At 41.8% G+C, this 18,209-nt stretch overlaps 1 protein-coding gene across 3 annotated transcripts in view; it reads left to right on the forward strand.

The window, feature by feature from the left end:
• wdpcp (WD repeat containing planar cell polarity effector) overlaps positions 1–18,209 on the forward strand; it is a 143,061-nt gene that overhangs the window by 3,188 nt on the left and 121,664 nt on the right. For 2 of the 3 annotated variants that reach the window (XM_072581585.1, XM_072581586.1), the window contains exons 2-3: positions 16,921–17,048; positions 17,168–17,458. The exons of the other annotated variant lie outside the window; for it this stretch is intronic. The gene's annotated coding sequence lies outside the window, so the exon portion shown is untranslated. The remainder of the gene's footprint in view (positions 1–16,920; positions 17,049–17,167; positions 17,459–18,209) is intronic. 3 annotated transcript variants of the gene reach the window in all.

An 18,209-nucleotide genomic window follows, 5' to 3' on the forward strand; every position in this document is an offset into this window, starting at 1 on the left:
TTCATCTCCTGGAGTTATGAAATCTTTGGGAAATAGGCACTGTGCTTGTTGCTTTTGACCAAGAAAAGTTGTTGCAATTTTCACCTTTGGAACCCTAAACACTGTTAGAAAAATAGAATTGTTACATAGTTCTTGGATAATGTAGGCTCTGGCAGCACGATTTGCTTATAACGTCGCTGAGGAAGTAAGAAACAATATTTTTGAGAATGCTTACCTCTGTTCGCAATAACATGATTGCAGCAGTGATCGTTTCATGCACTTTGTTCTGCGAATGCTCCAATGTCCATGCTGAAGTCTCCGTGTTCTGCGCATGTGCTGCTGTCAGCTGCTGACAGAGCTGCTTTCTGTGAGAGATACTGTATAGAGAACAGCTTTCTGAGAGAGATACATTGAGCAGCTTCCTGTGAAAGGTACACTAATTCTAGATTATCCATTTTTTTAATCGAAAAAGATGGAGAGGCATAGTGTTACGGACCAGGCCAGATCCCTTCAAAATATTTTAAGAAGGTAGCTTAGACCGTAACTTTTTCTTATTTTAAAGGCAGATGTGGAGTAGATATTCCAGGTGTGTTGCAGTTGGTCAAACCATTCTGCTTTAAGCAAAACAGAATTTATTTAAACACTACTATTGAAATACGAACAAAAGAAAATGGAATTTAGAAGAACTTAACTATTGGAAGACTTAACTGAGGAACTGTTACAATCCAGTAATGTCCCATAAACACATACCCCTTAGCAAAAAGGTAAAATTGAAATACAGATTCTTACAGGCAGGAGGGAATAACATCCAAAGAGATTTCAGAGAGAAAATCAGTCAGGAAGCATTCACTGAAGCTTACAACCTTTCCAGGACTCTAGCATCCTGTGACCTCCAGAGCTAAACCAAGTTAGAAAAAACCCATACTGGGAGAACTGGCCACTCTTTTGCCATTGTTAAACTAGACTCTTTCTAGACACCTTGGCACCTCTGCCTTTATGACCCATCTTTATATAAAAAAAAGGACAAAATAACCTTGTTAAAGTGACAGCATTGTCACAACAGTGACAAGAATGTTAACAAGAAGCATTCTAGTGATAAAATTGCAGGTGGTGAAAACAAAAGAAAGGCTATCACACTGGAAGAGTAGCTAAATATTATAAAGTGTTTTGAGCTGAAGGAGACAATATGTGATATAGCTCTTTTAACAGGAATGAGGGAGTCTACCTTACACACCATAATGATCCTCTATCCCTGCATGAACAATATAGTTTTAAATATACTGTGTTAAATTTACTTTTGTTTCATTGATAAATATGATTTGTGCCTTAATTCAGGCTGTGCTATACTTTGTTAGACTTTTGGGTGATCGTGATATTTTATTTTGCTGGTCTGCCCCTAACCCCACTTTTCCCATAGGCCCCATTATTTCTATTAAGCAATTTTTCTATTAAGTGAAGTTTCGCTGGAATGCAACTACAGCGTTATAAGAGAACTACCTGTATTTATGTCATTTTTCTACCTCACCACCTTACAAGCAGTACAGTGGCTTGGTGGTTAGCACTGCTGCCTCACAGCACCAGGGACCCGGGTTCGATTCCAGCCTCGGGCAACTGTCTGTGTGGAGTTTGCACGTTCTCCCCATGTCTCCATGGGCTTCCTCTGGGTTCTCCAGTTTCCTCCCACAATCACAAAGGTGTGCAGGTCAGGTGAATTGGCCATGCTAAATTGCCCATGGTGTTGGGTGCATTAGTCAGGGGTAAATGTGGGGAGTGGGTCTGGGTGGGTTACTCTTTGGCAGGTCGGTGTGGACTTGTTGGGCCGAAGAGCCTGTTTCCATACTGTAGGGAATCTAATCTTAGTGGCACAGTGATTAGACACAAGTTCACCCTTATAGGCACCCTAACTCTCCATTATGGATTGGGTACTAGAATCGTAGCTTCAAGACATTGTTGACTCAAACACTACATCATCCTGCACTTCACTGCTCGTTTTCATCTCTATGCATTGTTACCATTCCCTTGTCTTTGTACAACACAAGTTCCAAGCAGACTAGGTATACAACTCAATCTACCAACATACTGCTCCATTGTTAATTGTCAAGAGGGAATTTACCTACTGGCTTCCTGCCATCACTGCTATTAAGTTATTATAATACTCTTGCAATAGTTCATGAAGTCTCATGGTGTTAGGCCAACCACAGACGAGGAAACCTGCTGATTAGCATCGACATATTCCACCCCACTGTCCCAACCGATAAATCAGTACTCTTCCATTTTTAAAATGGAACACAACACCAGGTTATGGTCCAACAGGTTTAATTGGAAGCACACTAGCTTTCAGAGTGTTGCTCCTTCATCAGGTGATAGTGGAGGACTCAATCTTAAAACAGAATTTATAGCAAAAATTTACAGTGATGTATCTGAAATTATACATTGAAAAATTCCTTGATTGTCTGTTGAGTCTTTCATCTGTTTGAATACCATGATAGTTTCACTTTCATGTGTAAATCACAAAACTTTTTTTTAAAAGTTGCATTCTCCGGTTAGCTGTAACAATGGTTGTTAGCTAGACAATATGTTGAAGGTGTTAGCCCCCTGTGTTCTCTGTCTATGCCATGATGTTTACACTGATTCTAACCTAAAAAGTGAGATAAGAGTTTTACATGAATTCATGCAGTTTTTGAGCAAAGTACAATGTAACTCTGCAAGAACAACTTCATCCCACAAAATATATATGTGCATGTGGGTCTTTGTGTGTGTGTGTGTAGTGAGAGTAGAGTGTCTTAAGTCTGTGAGGGGCTGCATGTGAGAGTGTGGGAGTGTGTGTGTGTGTCTGGGGTGGGGGGTTCTAAGTGTCTGTGAGAGAGTGTGCATGAGTGTAGAGTGGTCTAAGTCTCTGAGAGGATGCCTGAGTGAGTATGGGAGTGTGTGTGTGTGTATAGTGCAATGGTGGTCTCCTGTAATGTGACATGAACCCAAGATCCTGGTTGAGGCCCTCCCTATGGGTACCGAACTTAGCTTTCAGCCTCTGCTCGGCCACTTTTTGCTGCTGCCTGTCCCAAAGTCCACCTTGGAGGATGGTCACCCGAAGGTCCGAGGTTGAATGTCCTGGACCACTGAAGTGTTCCCTAACTGGGAGGGAACATTCTTGTCTGTTGATTGTTGTGCGGTGCCCATTCATCCGTTGTCGTAGCCTTTGCTCGGTTTCCCCAATGTATCATGCCTCAGGGCATCCTTGCCTGCAACGTATAAGATAGACAACGTTGGCTGAGTCACATGAGTACCTGCCATGTACAAGGTGGGAGGTGTCCCCACATGTAATGGTGGTATCTATGTCCACACTCTGACACGTCTTGCAGCACCTATCCTGACAGGGTAGGCACCTGTCTAAGAGACTTAGACTACTCTACACTCAAGCACACACACATACACTCTCTTTCACAGACACTCCCAACCCCCCCACCCCAGACATGCGCACACACTCCCACACTCTCACGTGCAGCCCCTCACAGACCTAAGACACTCTACACTCACTACACACACATATACACTCTGTCTCACACTCTCAACCACCAACCCAGACACACACACACACACACACAGACAAAGACCCACATGCGCACACATATTTTGTGGGTGAATTTGTACTTGCAGAGTTACATTTTACTTTGCTCAAAAACCACATGCATTCATGTAAAACTCTGTTATCTCACTTTTTAGATTAGAATCAATGTAAACATCATGGCACAGACAGAGGACACAGGCGGCCAACACCTTCAACATATTGTCTAGCTATCACCCATTGTTACAGCTAACTTGAGAATGCAATGTTTTTTTAAAAAAAAGGTTTTGTGATTTACACATGAAAGAAGTGAAACTATCGTGGTATTCAAACAGATGAAAGACTTAACAGACAATCAATTTTTCAATGCATAATTTCAGTTACATCACACTGTAAATGTTTGGTATAAATTCTGTGTGTTAGGATTGAGTCCTCCACTATCGCCTGATGAAGGAGCGACGCTCTGAAAGCTAGTGTGCTTCCAATTAAACCTGTTGGATTATAACCTGGTATTGTGTGATTTTTAACTTTGTACACCCCAGTCCAACACTGGCACCTCCAAATCATGACTTTCATTTTTAATACCATTTGGTATTGAGGCTGGTGAGGGCACAGGATGTACTCTGGGTTGGAGACTTTGATGTCAAGTAGAACATAAGAACTAGGAGCACGAGTAGGCTGTCCAGCCCTTCGAGCCCACTCCGCCATTCAATAACGTCGTGGCTAATCTTCTCCGTGGTCTCAGCTCCTCATTGCATTTTCATCATATCCTTTAATGCCTGTATTTTTCGAAAAAGTATCTGTTAGCTTAAAAAGTGATTACAGAAATAGCATCAACTATTTCCCTGGGCAAGGAATTCCATAGGTTAACCCTCTGGGTGAAGAAGTTCTTCTCAGTTCAATTCTAAACTTGCTTCCTCTAATCTTGAGGCCATGCCCTCTTGTCCTAGTTTCACCTACCAGTGGAAACATCCTATCTCTTTCTATTTTATCAATTCCCTTCATAATTTAATATGTTTCTATAAGATACCCCCACATTCTTCTGAATTCCAATGGACATAATCCCAGTCTACTCAGCCTGTCCTCATAAGCCAACCCCTCAACTCTGGAATCAATCTTGTGTATCCCCCCCAGTGCCAGTACATTCCTTTCTTCAGTATGTTGAATGGCACTATCACTGTGCTAACTGGGATGGACTTGGAACAGATTTAAATTTAATTTTTAAGGATGTAACTAGTAGAGTTGAGAGTAGGGTTTACGTGGACTTGCAGAAGGCATTTGATAAGGTCCCACTAAGGGATTAGCATGTAAAATTAAAGTGCATGAGAATGGGGTTAATGTACTGACATGGTTAGAGAATTGTTTGGCAGTCAAGAAACGAAAAGTAGGAATAAACGGGTAGTTTCCAAGTGGCAAGCAAGTGACTAGTGGAGTACTGCAGGGATCAGTGCTTAGAGCACAGCTATTCACAATCTAAATTAATGATTTTAATGAGCGAACTAAATAATATCCCCAAGTTTTCAGAAGACCACAGCTGGGTGGGAGGGTGAACTGCGAGGAGAATACGGAGATGTTTCACTGTGATTTGAAGAAGTTGATTGAATGGGTAAAAGCATGACAGATGTGGTATAACGTGGATTATATGTGAGTATATCCATTTTGGTAGCAAAAACAGAAAGGCGGATTGTTACCTGAATAACAGCAGGTTGGGAAAGGGAGAGGTACAATGAGACTAGGGTGCCCTTATATACTAGTTGCTGAAAGTAAACATGCAGGTGCAGCAGGAAATCAAGAAGACAATTGGTGTCTTGGCATTCAAAGAAAAAGGTTTGTGTACAGGAGCAGGCATGCCTTGCTGCACTTTGCAGGGCCTTGGTGAGACCCCACCTGGAGTATTGTGTGCAGGTTTGGTCTCCATAGAGCCATAGAGGTCTACAGCACATAAAAAGGCCCTTCAAGTCTGTGCCAAAGAAAAGCCCCTAAGTATTTGAATTCAATTTTCCAGCTCTCAACCCATAGCCTTGTATACCTTGGCATCTTAATGCACGTGTAAATAATACTTGAAGATTGAGGGCTTCTGCCTCTACCAATCAGAACGTTCCAGATTCCCACCACCCAATGGATGAAGAAAAAGCTTTCCTCACATCCCCTCTCAACCTTCCTGCCCTTTCTTGGTGTAGAGTGGGGAGAGGCACTTAATTCAAAACAAATCCAAATGACCTTTTATATCCAGCAAAGGACTGAAATTAATCAAACGTAATCCTCGCAGAAGTTGTGCATGAAAATTGTTGTAACTCTCCAAACTTGTCTCTTTATCATGCACAATTTTCCACTTTTATTTGTGATTACCTAGCTTAACAGTCTGAGGTATTGGGATGTAATTTTGAAAACTTAGTGTCTGTCCTTAAATCTTGCCTCCTTCATTTGAATAACACAATTGTATAACTCCAATCTGACTTTGAGTTTAATGATCAGTTGAGATTTTAAATAATACTGTGATATATTAAAACATTGGTAGCATGAATTTGCATAATAGTATTTTGTTTTGGAACCTATTTCCTGTCATTATAGCCATGGGACCTTTTATCTCTAAATGCCCCAGAATTCTGGAAATGTCAGTGATGAAGCAGCCACAGGAGGGCAGCAAATCTCACCTTTTAAAAAAAAATTAACAATGAAAAAGTCTGCTGGTCAGGTCGTGGAAATTACAATTTGGTGAAAGTTGTGTCCAAATAAAGCCATCAATATTCCCTTGACAAAGTTTTGAATCAGCAGGGTACTCCTGAGATAATAGTTACACACATGATTCACTATGTTGGTGGGACTGGAGTTTTGTGACATAGAATATTAGGTATTTGCATATTCCTGCAATTTCCCATATATTACTTTTCTATCACAGTCAGACTGTCTGATGCAATTCTAAACAGAGATAAGAGAAAGAAGAATTTAACAGAGGAAATCAGAAGCTAGATCAAATTGATCATAATTGTTCCTGTCTATTGTCCAGGTCCTGCTTGCTTGCTTGCCCTCTCTATTAGGTGCTATACAAATATGATTTTAAAATGAGTTGAACATAAAAGAAGTTACTATCTGTAACAACTGTGCTAAGGTTTCTTAAATCTCTTGTATTGATGCAACCATTACAGGGCTTCATGGAAAATGGATAAATCCCTAATGAAAGACAGAATTGCATTTATATAGTGCCTTTCATGACTAGAGGATGCCCTGTGGTCAGTAAAATATTTGTTGAAGTGTGTGTTGACACTTATTGTGATGAAGTGGTTCAGTATCTATTGCATGCTGAATGCTGAGAAACTCCATGATAATACAAATAACAAAGATTACAAATGGATCATTCCATGCAATTAATGCAGTAGTGTAATAATGATAGTTTTCTCCTATATAAATGAGACTCCTCTGTTAGGATTAAACAGATTAATAGAAAGTTACTTTTATTAATGAAAAATCAAGTGCTGATCTATGTAATCCCATTTATAGCATTTGTCATTGAACTCTGCCAGCAGCTCGTTTTATGGTATCTGATATAAATGACTTTAGAAAGGCAAAAGTGTTGTTGGTAAGTGAGCTGTTCTGATGAAGAGTCACCGGACTGGAAATGTGAATTCTGCTGTCTGTCCACAGATGCTGCCAGACTTGAGTTTTACCAGCAATTTGTTTTTTTTGTTTCAGCTCTATAGACAGATGTAAATATCATTACAATTGAATAACAATTATGATTCAGTCCATTCAGCAGGATTTTTTAATTTGCCAATTATTAATTTTATTCTTTTATTCTCTTCCACATTGCATTGTGCCAATCATTTATCCATTTTGAGACCTATGACCTATTATTTCATATAAAACTTAAAGCTAGTAATTTTGGAAATAACTCGTGCAATACCTTGATAAAATGTATGATTTGGAGATGCCAGTGTTGGACTGGGGTGTACAAAGTTAAAAATCACACAATACCAGATTAAAGTCCAACAGGTTTAATTGGAAGCACACTAGCTTTCGGAGCGTTGCTCCTTCATCAAGTTATAGTGGAAGGCTCAATCCTAACACACAGAATTTACAGCAAAAATTTACAGTGTGATGTAACTGAAATTATACATTGAAAAATTGATTGTCTGTTAAGTCTTTCATCTATTTGAATACCATGATAGTTTCACTTCTTTCATGTGTAAATCACAAAACCTTTTTTTTAAAAAAAAGTTGCATTCTCAGGTTAACTTAACAATGGGTGATAGCTAGACAATATGTTGAAGGTGTTAGCCCCCTGTGTCCTCTGTCTATGCCATGATATTTACATTGATTCTAATCTAAAAAATGAGATAACAGAGTTTTACATGAATGCATGTGGTTTTTGAGCTAAGTACAATGTAACCCTGCAAGTACAAATTCACCCACAAAATATATGTGCGCATATGGGTCTTTGTCTGTCTGTGTGTATGTGTGTCTGTCTGGGTTGGCGGTTGAGTGTTAGAAAGTGTACGTGTAGTGAGTGTAGAGTGTCTTAAGTCTGTGAAGGGGTGCATGTGTGAGTGTGGGAGTGTGTATGTCTGTAAGGGTGTGTGTGGGTGTTTTGTGTGCGTATGTGTGTATAGGAGTGCCTTTGTGTGTGTGTGTGTGTGTGTGTGTGTGTGTGTGTTTTTGAGTGTGTGTATGTGTATAGGAGTGTCTGTGTGCGTATATAGTGCAATGGTGGTCACCTGTAATGTGACATGAACCCAAGGTCCCGGTTGAGGCCCTCTCTATGGGTATGGGACTTAGTTATCAGCTTCTGCTCGGCCACTTTTCGGTGCTGTCTGTCCCGAAGTCCGCCTTGGAGGACGGTCACCCGAAGGTCCGAGGTTGAATGTCCTGGACCACTGAAGTGTTCCCCAACTGGGAAGGAACATTCCTGTCTGTTGATTGTTGTGCGGTGCCCATTCATCCGTTGTCGTAGCCTTTGCTCGGTTTTCCCAATGTACCATGTCCCAGAGCATCCTTGCCTGCAACGTATAAGATAGACAATGTTGGCTGAGTCACATGAGTACCTGCCATGTACAAGGTAGGAGGTGTTCCCACGTGTAATGGTGGTATCCATGTCCACACTCTGACACGTCTCGCAGCGCCTACTGTGACAGGGTTGTATGGAGTTGTCCTGAGAGCTGGGCAGCTTAACAGACAATCAATTTTTCAATGTATAATTTCAGTTACATCACACTGTAAATTTTTGCTATAAATTCTGTGTGTTAGGATTGAGCCTTCCACTATCACCTGATGAAGGAGCAACGCTCCGAAAGCTAGTGTGCTTCCAATTAAACCTGTTGGACTATAACCTGGTGTTGTGTGATTTTTAACTTTGATAAAAGGTAGATTTTCATTTTCATGAAAGATAAAAGTGAAAGTTCTCACAAAATGGATTGCATTATTTTACAAATGTCATTTGTTTATTTTTTTCATTTCAATATTCTTGGCTTTCTCCTACAGAAAAAGAAACCTTTACTCAAAGTTAAGAATCCCATAATCTGATAAAATTGTATTAGATGGAAGCTTATATGCATTTTCTCCATGTGCCATGCCATATAAGGAGATTGTTGCTGACATCAACATTTCTGTCCATCAGTGGTTGGAGACTCTGCTGTTTAAATTTCCATATAGTGAAATCAGCTGAAATTTCACTGTGCTTTGTCATTTTTCAGCTCAGTATTCAATATTGCTACAGTTGTTATGGGGGATTTCAACATGCAGGTAGACTGGGAAAATCAGGATGGTACTGGACCCCAAGAAAGGGAGTTTGTGGAGTGCCTCAGAGATGGATTCTTAGAACAACTGGTGCTGGAGCCGACCAGGGAGAAGGCAATTCTGGATCTGGTGTTGTGCAATGAACCGGATTTGATCAGGGACCTTGAAGTGAAGGAGCCATTAGGAGGTAGTGACCACAATACAATAAGCTTTAATCTGCAATTTGAAAGGGTGAGGGTACAATCGGAAGTGACAATATTTCAGTTGAATAAAGGGAACTATGGAGCTATGATGGAGGAGCTGGCCAAAGTTCAATGGTGCAACACCCTAGCAGAGATGGCAGTGGAGGAACAATGGCGGATATTTCTGGGTATGATGCAGAAGATGCAGGATCAGTTCATTCCAAAAAGGAAGAAAGATCCTAAGAGGAGGCAGGGGTGGCCGTGGCTGACGAGGGAAGTTCAGAAACATATACAGTCAAAAGAGAAAAAGTATATCATAGCAAAGATAAGTGGGAAAACAGAGGACTGGGAAGCTTTTAAAGAACAACAGAGGATAACTAAGACGGAAATACGCAGAGAGAAAAATGAGGTACGAAGGTAAACTGGCCAAAAATATAAAGGAGGATAGTAAAAGCTTTTTTAGGTATGTGAAAGGGAAAAAAATGGTTAAGACTAAAATTGGTCCCTTGAAGACAGAAACGGGTGAATAGATTACGGGGAACAAAGAAATGGCAGAAGAGTTGAATTGGTACTTCAGATCTGTGTTCACTGGGGAAGACACAAGCAATCTCCCAGAGGTAATAGTGGCTGAACGACCTGAACTGATGGGAATTTATATTTGCCAGGAAATGGTGTTGGAGAAACTGTTAGGTCTGAAGGCTGATAAGTCCCCGGGACCTGATGGTCTACATCCCAGGGTACTGAAGGAGGTGGCTCTAGAAATCGTGGATGCGTTGGTGATCATTTTCCAACGTTCTATAGATTCAGGATCAGTTCCTGCGGATTGGAGGGTGGCTAATGTCCCACTTTTTAAGAAAGGAGGGAGAGAGAAAGCAGGGAATTATAGACCAGTTAGTCTGACCTCAGTGGTGGGAAAGATGCTGGAGTCAATTATAAAGGATGAAAGTACGACACATCTGGATAGCAGTAACAGGATAGGTCAGAGTCAGCATGGATTTATGAAGGGGAAATCATGCTTGACTAATCTTCTTGAATTTTTTTTGAGGATGTAACTCTGAAAATGGACAAGGGAGATCCAGTGGATGTAGTGTACCTAGACTTTCAGAAAGCCTTTGATAAAGTCCCACATCGGAGGTTAGTGAGCAAAATTAGGGTGCATGGTATTGGGGACAAAGTACTAACTTGGATTGAAAATTGGTTGGCTGACAGGAAACAAAGAGTAGTGATAAACGGCTCCCTTTCGGAATGGCAGGCGGCGACCAGTGGGGTACCGCAGGGATCAGTGCTGGGACCGCAGCTTTTTACAATATACATTAATGATATAGATGATGGTATTAAAAGTAATATTAGCAAATTTGCTGACGTTACAAAGCTGGGTGTCAGGGTGAAATGTGAGGAGGATGTTAGGAGATTACAGGGTGACCTGGACAGGCTAGGTGAGTGGACAGATGCATGGCAGATGCAGTTTAATGTGGACAAATGCGTGGTTATCCACTTTGGTGGCAAGAACAGGCAGATTACTACCTAAATGGAGTAAATTTAGGTAAATGGGCAGTACAACGAGATCTAGGTGTTCTTGTACATCAGCCAATGAAGGTAAGCATGCAGGTACAGCAGGTCGTGAAGAAGGTTAATAGCATGCTGGCCTTCATAACAAGAGGAATTGAGCATAGAAGCAAAAAGGTTCTTCTGCAGCTGTACAGGGCCCTGGTGAGACCGCACCTGGAATATTGTGTGCAGTTTTGGTCTCCAAATTTGAGAAAAGACATTCTGGCTATTGAGGGAGTGCAGCGTAGGTTCACGAGGTCAATTCCCGGAATGGTGGGACTATCTTGCGTTGAAATATTGGAGCGATTGGGCTTGTATACCCTTGAGTTTAGAAGTCTGAGAGGGGATCTGATTGAGATGTATAAGATTATTAAAGGATTGGACATTCTGGAGGCAGGAAGCATGTTTCCGCTGATGGGTGAGTCCTGAACCAGAGGACACAGTTTAAAAATAAGGGGTAGGCCATTTAGAACAGAGTTGAGGAGAAACTTCTTCACCCAGAGAGTGGTGAGTGTGTTGAATGCTCTGTCCCAGAGATTGTGGAGGCCAAGTCTCTGGATACTTTCAAGAAAGAGTTGGATAGAGCTCTTAAGGATAGTGGAATCAACGGTTATGGTGATAAGGCAGGAACAGGATACTGATTGAGGATGATCAGCCATGATCATAATGAATGGTGGTGCTGGCTCGAAGGGCAGAATGGCCTACTCCTGCACCTATTGTCTATTGTCAATATGTGAGCTAGCACAAATGTCCAGATTTAAGCATGCTTCAAAATAGTTTAAATTCTTTACAACTGCTAATGGTTGTAAGATGTGTTCTCTACATTTGATATCCAGTAATGAAGGAGTTTTGATGTTCCATTTGGTTGTCAAGTTTGGTTCAGTCCACAAAGGCAGAAAACAATTAGAGTCATAGTCCTAGAGATGTACAGCACAGAAACAGACTCTTTGGTCTAATTCGCCCACGCCGACCAGATATCCCAACCCAATCTAGTCCCATCTGCCAGCACCTGGCCCATATCCCTCCAAACCCTTCTTATTCATATACCCATTCAGGTGCCTTTTAAATATTGCAATTGTACTAGCCTCCACCTCTTCCTCTGGCAGCTCATTCCATACATGTACCACCCCCTGAGTGAAAAAGTTGCCTCTTAGGTCTCTTTTATATCTTTCCCCTCTCACCCTAAACCTATGCCCTCTAGTTCTGGACTCCCCAACCCCAGGGAAAAGACTTTGTCTATTTATCCTATCCATGCCCGTCATGATTTTATAAACCTCTGTAAGGTCAACCAGATGCTCCAGGGAAAACAGCCCCAGCCTTTTCAGCCTCTCCCTGTAGCTCAAGTCCTCCAACCCTGGCATCATCCTTGTAAATCTTTTCTGAACCCTTTCAAGTTTCACAACATCTTTCCGATAGGAAGGAGACCAGAATTGCACGCAATATTCCAACAATGGCCTAACCAATGTCTTGTACAGCCGCAACATGACCTCCCGACTCCTGTACTCAATACTCTGACCAATAAAGGAAAGCATACCAAACACTTTCTTCACTATCCTATCTACCTGCAACTCCACTTTCAAGGAGTTATGAACCTGCACTCCAAGATCTCTTTGTTCAGCAACACTCCCTAGGACCTTACCGTTAAGTGTATAAGTCCTGCTAAAATTTGCTTTCCCAAAATGCTGTACCTCACATTTACCTAAATTAAACTCCATCTGCCACTTCTCAGCCCATTGGCCCATCTGATCAACATTCCATTGTAATGTGAGGTAACCTTCACTGTCTACTATACCTCCAAATTTGGTGTCATCAGCAAATGTACTAACTATACCTCTTATGCTCACATCTAAATCGTTTATATAAATGATGAAAAGTAGTGGACCCAGCACCGATCCTTGTAGCACTCCACTGGTCACAGGCCTCCAGTCTGAAAAACAACCCTCCACCACCACCCTCTGTCTTCTACTTTTGAGCCAGTTCTGTATCCAAGTGGTGAGTTCTTCCTGTATTCCATGAGATCTAACCTTGCTCACTAGTCTCCCATGGGGCACCTTGTCAAACGCCTTACTGAAGTCCATATAGATCTACTGCTCTGCCCTCATCAATCCTCTTTGTTACTTCTTGAAAAAACTCAATCAAGTTTGTGAGACATGATTTCCCACGCATAAAGCCATGTTAACTATCCCTAATTAGTCCTTGCCTTTTCAAATACATGTCCATCCTGTCCCTCAAGATTCCCTCCAACAACTTGCCCACCACCGACGTCAGTCTCATTGATCTATAGTTCCCTGGCTTGTCCTTACCACCTTTCTCAAAGAGCGTCACCATGTTTGCCAACTTCCAGTCTTCCGGTACCCCACCTGTGACTATCGATGATACAAATATCTCAGCAAGAGGCCCATGCTTTCTTGTTTCCCATCCTTTCCCCTACAGTTGGAAGCTTGGTAATCCCTGTTGCCAGTCCACATAGTGAAGTCAAGACAGGGCACAGGACCTCAATGTCACAGCACTATTTCCAGAAATTACTTGTCCATTGCAATTTTCCCTATTCTCTTGCCACTCTATGAAAAATGCATTCATTAAAAGGCAGAAAAACCTATTCAGTCTCCAACTTAATTTTGCTTAATGTATACTCTAAATACTATACAAAAATGCTATGGGAAGTCTTTTCTTCCTCACATATATTATTATCACAGTGTATAGTGTGTAAATAAGCAGAGCTGAAGTATATAATAGTCTAATACAGTTTCCAACATGCCTGCTGAATCAGTTCATTGTGCTTTCAGTTACTTTTCATAGTTCAAATAACTACAAAGCATCAGGAGATTGGGCCGATCACAGTTGTCGATGGCATTGTTTCTCTGTTGCAAACAGGGCAAATCATCTAATTGTTGACCCATTCTGACATCCTCCTCTTTCCATCCCCACCTCCTGTCCAACTGTCACCCAACAACTGTGGATTCTTCCCCCACAACCCCTTCTGCTGGCTCACGTTTCTGTTAATGTGGATTAGCTGCCTCTGGCGGTCCAGGGTACACCCAGAGAATTCTGGCAATAGAATGAGGTCTTTTGCCCAGAATAAGATTTGCTTTGGGCCATGCTATTTTGAACCTGCATGGCAGTGATTGCTTAGAGTTGCAAAATAAAAGTGTTACAGCAAATAGCCTTTGAAGGGTGTTTGTGTAGATATCTGGAAACTTGCTAGGCTTGCATCTGATTTTGTGTCCACTGTGTGCATTAGCTTCCGGGTCTTACTCTTGGCACCACCCTTAAGTGAAAATTCTTTTTCATGTTTTGAGAATGTAAAACCCAGAATCTCCTATTCTCTGGAGTTAGTTTAAAGCATAAACTTTGCAAAATTAGGTCACATTGCTGAATATGGAGCACCAAATCATTAGAATTTTAAATTGCTGCAGTAATTTGGCAATTTAGGACTTGATCAAAGCTATAATTATTAGTGTGGAAAAAGCAGTGCAGTGGTTGCGTGACAGTGTAGTCGCCTCAGAATGCTTAGTACTGATAATGACATTCTGAGCCTACTCTAATATTATCGGTGGAAAGCTGACAAAACGCCTTAGGAATAAAGCAATTACGTGTCACAGTAGATCTGATGCACCTACAGTTACTTTGTTCATAACAAAACACTGAGTATTTTTTTGAGAAAGTAGTTATTTATGACTTGCATAATAGCAAGAATTTTGCTGGTTTTGAGTAATTAATGAAGTTTAATTTTGAAAAATAATGCAATTTTGTTTTTTTCATGATCTAGAAAACAAATTTTATGACAATATTTAAACTTCATGCAAATAAAGTGCACCTATCAGTGATTGTATTGTGATTAAGCTTTAAGATATATTATCATTTTGGAATTTGTTTTTTTAAAGAGGTAAAATAGAATTTGGTTTCTGATCTGTGAAAATGACTTACTTGTGTTTAACAGGCCAGAAAGTCATTTGGAACAATGAACTAAAGACATAGGGGTTTCACTTTATGTTTATTAGGCCAAGTGCATGTTGTACTGAGTTTTCTTTTGGAGGGATTCCTACTGTGATACATAGTGAGATTTCTCACCATATTTTACTGGACATGTTTCATTAACCACCTACACCACCACTATGGTGTCCATCACGTCTGATTCCATCCTCATCTTATTGTGCACCTTACTCAGAATAACTCGTCACTCAAAAGATATTTGCCGACAGACCCAGCAGTCCTTGTACCTGCACCATCTTTTAATAAGCCACTGTGCATCTGGATGAGCATTAGAATTCCATAAAACCGTAAGACATAGGAGTGGAAACAAGGCCATTTGGCCCATCGAGTCCACGCCATCATTTAATCATGGCCGATGGGCATTTCTATTCCATTTACTCACACTCTCCCTGTAGCCCTTAATTCCTTAAGAGATCAAGAATTTATCAATCTCTGCCTTGAAGACCCCCAACATCCCGGCCTCCACTGCACTCCGTTGCAATGAATTCCACAGGCCCACCACTCTCTGGCTGAAGAAATGTCTCCTCATTTCCATTCTAAATTGACCCCCTCTAATTTTAAGTCTGTGCCCACTGATCCTAATATCCCAGCCTAACAGAAACAACTTCCCAGCGTCTACCCTTTTTAAGCCATGCATTATCATGTAAGTTTCTATTAGATCTCCCCATAACCTTTTAATCTCTAATGAATACATTTCCAGGATCCTCAGCCGATCATCCTATGTTATGCCTACCATTCCAGGGATCATCCATGTGAATCTCTGCTGGACATGCTCCAGTGCCAGTATGTCCTTCCTGAGGTGTGGGACCCAAAACTAGACACAGTATTCTAAATGGAGCCTAACTAGAGCTTTATAATATATCAGTAACACATCACTGCTTTTATATTCCAACCCTCTTGAGATAAATGACAACATTACATTCGCTTTCTTAATCACAGTCTCAACCTGCAAATCAACCTTTAGAGAATCCTGGACGAGCACTCCCAGATTCCTTTGTACTTTGGCTTTATGAATTTTCTCACCGTTTAAAAAATAGTCCCTGCCTGTATTCTCTTTTCCAAAGTGCAAGACCTCGCACTTGCTCGCGTTGAATTTCATTAGCCATTTCCTGGACCACTCTCCTAAACCGTTTAAATCTTTCTGCAGCCTCCCCACCCCCTCAGTACTACCTGCCTTTCTGCCTAACTTCGTATCATTGGCGAACTTCGCCAGAATGCCCGTAGTCCCTTCATCCAGATCATTAATATATAAAGTGAACAGCTGAGGCCCCAACACTGAACCCTGCAGGACCCCACTTGTCATCAGCTGCCATTCCGAAAAAGAGCCTTTTATCCCAATTCTCTGCCTCCTGTCAGACAACTAATCCTCAATCCATGCCAGTAGCTCACCTCGAATGCCATGGGCCCTCACCTTCCAAAGCTACCTTACTCATTCAAGTACGTTTTGTGAAGATGTTGGAGAAAGGAACAATGACACTGCAATTCTCTGACAGGAACCTGGAGTGTGATGCAAAGGTAGGATTTTACAGAGGAAGCAGCATCACCAGACACTGGCGGCATGGTACAAGGTCACAAACTGAATCAGTGCTGTCTCGATGGTGCTTAGGAGTAGCCAGCAGTGTTGTAGGAAGGTCAATGGCAAATGGTCAGGATAAGTGCCCTTTTTCTCTCTGCTATTGCACCCAGTTCACACCAGAGTTCAAGCTCTGCCACTTTTGCTATTGACTGCAACATCATCTTCTTTCATTCACCTGCTCACATTCTCTCCACCTCTACTGAACTTCCCACACCACTAACTCTGTATGGCTTCTGCACTGCCTCCTTACCACTGTAGGATACCTCACCAGCTGTCATCCACTTGTATCAGCACTAACAGGCATGCCAGCCACTGTCATCTCACTCAATTCCTTCCATCTTTAATTACAGCCCATAACAGGTTAGCAAGTGTCCCGTGGAGGTGAAAGGGTAACAGACATTAGGCTTCTCACCCACTGTGAGGAAAGAATCTTGGCCCTCTCAGGAAAAGACTGGAATCACTCCTGCAGGATCGCTGAGTAAGTACCAATTTTTCATTCTACTATAACTCTTACAGTAACCCTGCTCTCTGTCTGACAATCAATCATTAATTTCACACCATTTCTAACCGTTGGCCTTCTCTCCTTTTGACTTACAGTTACCACCAGCATCTCGTTCACTCTGTCGTGAAATACCCAACTCCCCCAGAAACCACTGGTTCAAGCTCCAGAACACCAAGCCCTCGTAGGAGGCATTGACAAGGTTGCTTCTTGCGTGCGTTACTTCAATGTGGGGCCATAATCTGGTGAGCACTTCACAGCTGGCCGAGGAAGGAAACTCTGAGGACTGCCAGTGTCCAGACATTTGTTCAACCTCAGGCAGGAGAGGACACTAGTGTCAGCAATCAGTGGCTTTGTACATATCCACAGGGAGGAGAAGGAGCCAACAGGTATGTTGGACACAGTGGCCCTCATTGCCCAGAAACTGCAGCACCTTGCCACAGGTGACAATGCAATGTACATAATTTGGCACTTTTCTATAAATGATACTACTTTGATCTTGCATCTGGTTGTTTGTCTTTCTGTGTAGCCCCAAATGTAACTGTTGCAACATGAAGCATAACTTCATGGCCTTATATGATGTATTGCTTTCAATGTCTATGTCAGACTCTGCTGTTGCATGTGAAAGCAAGAGGAACAAGACTCACATTGGTGAGTCTTGGAATCCCCCTTCCTCTCATGTCAAGTCACTTACCCCACGTGAAAGCAAAAGGAACCACTGGCATATGAGATGACTATGCCAGGTGTTGTCATACACTTTGAGACATGGCTGTTTGCTTGCTGCACTTGGCAGTTTGCTGCATAAACTGATGGCATATGGTGCAAATGTGAGATTGACACAGCACACTGCCGCATAGCAGATATCCACCCCCTTGACTGAGGACTGCTGACTCATGCATACTACCTGGTTTTATGTGATTGTGCTAATTGGCACAGCCAAGAAAAGCATGGATGGTGCGAGCATGCAGGTAGCGATCAAATGAGGAGCCCTGTGATGCAAACTGATTCAATATAGGAGCTAGGTGCCTGTTCCTGCACATTCTGTGCTGCTGCTGTAAGCTTTCAACACTAGTTGTCAGTGTAACGCTGTGTTTCCAGAGCACCTTGCAGATGAATCAGAGAGTGCCTTGATGGTTGTGA

The sequence above is a fragment of the Chiloscyllium punctatum genome, chromosome 11, assembly GCF_047496795.1.
Source record: "Chiloscyllium punctatum isolate Juve2018m chromosome 11, sChiPun1.3, whole genome shotgun sequence".
NCBI classification, from domain to species: Eukaryota; Metazoa; Chordata; class Chondrichthyes; order Orectolobiformes; family Hemiscylliidae; genus Chiloscyllium; species Chiloscyllium punctatum.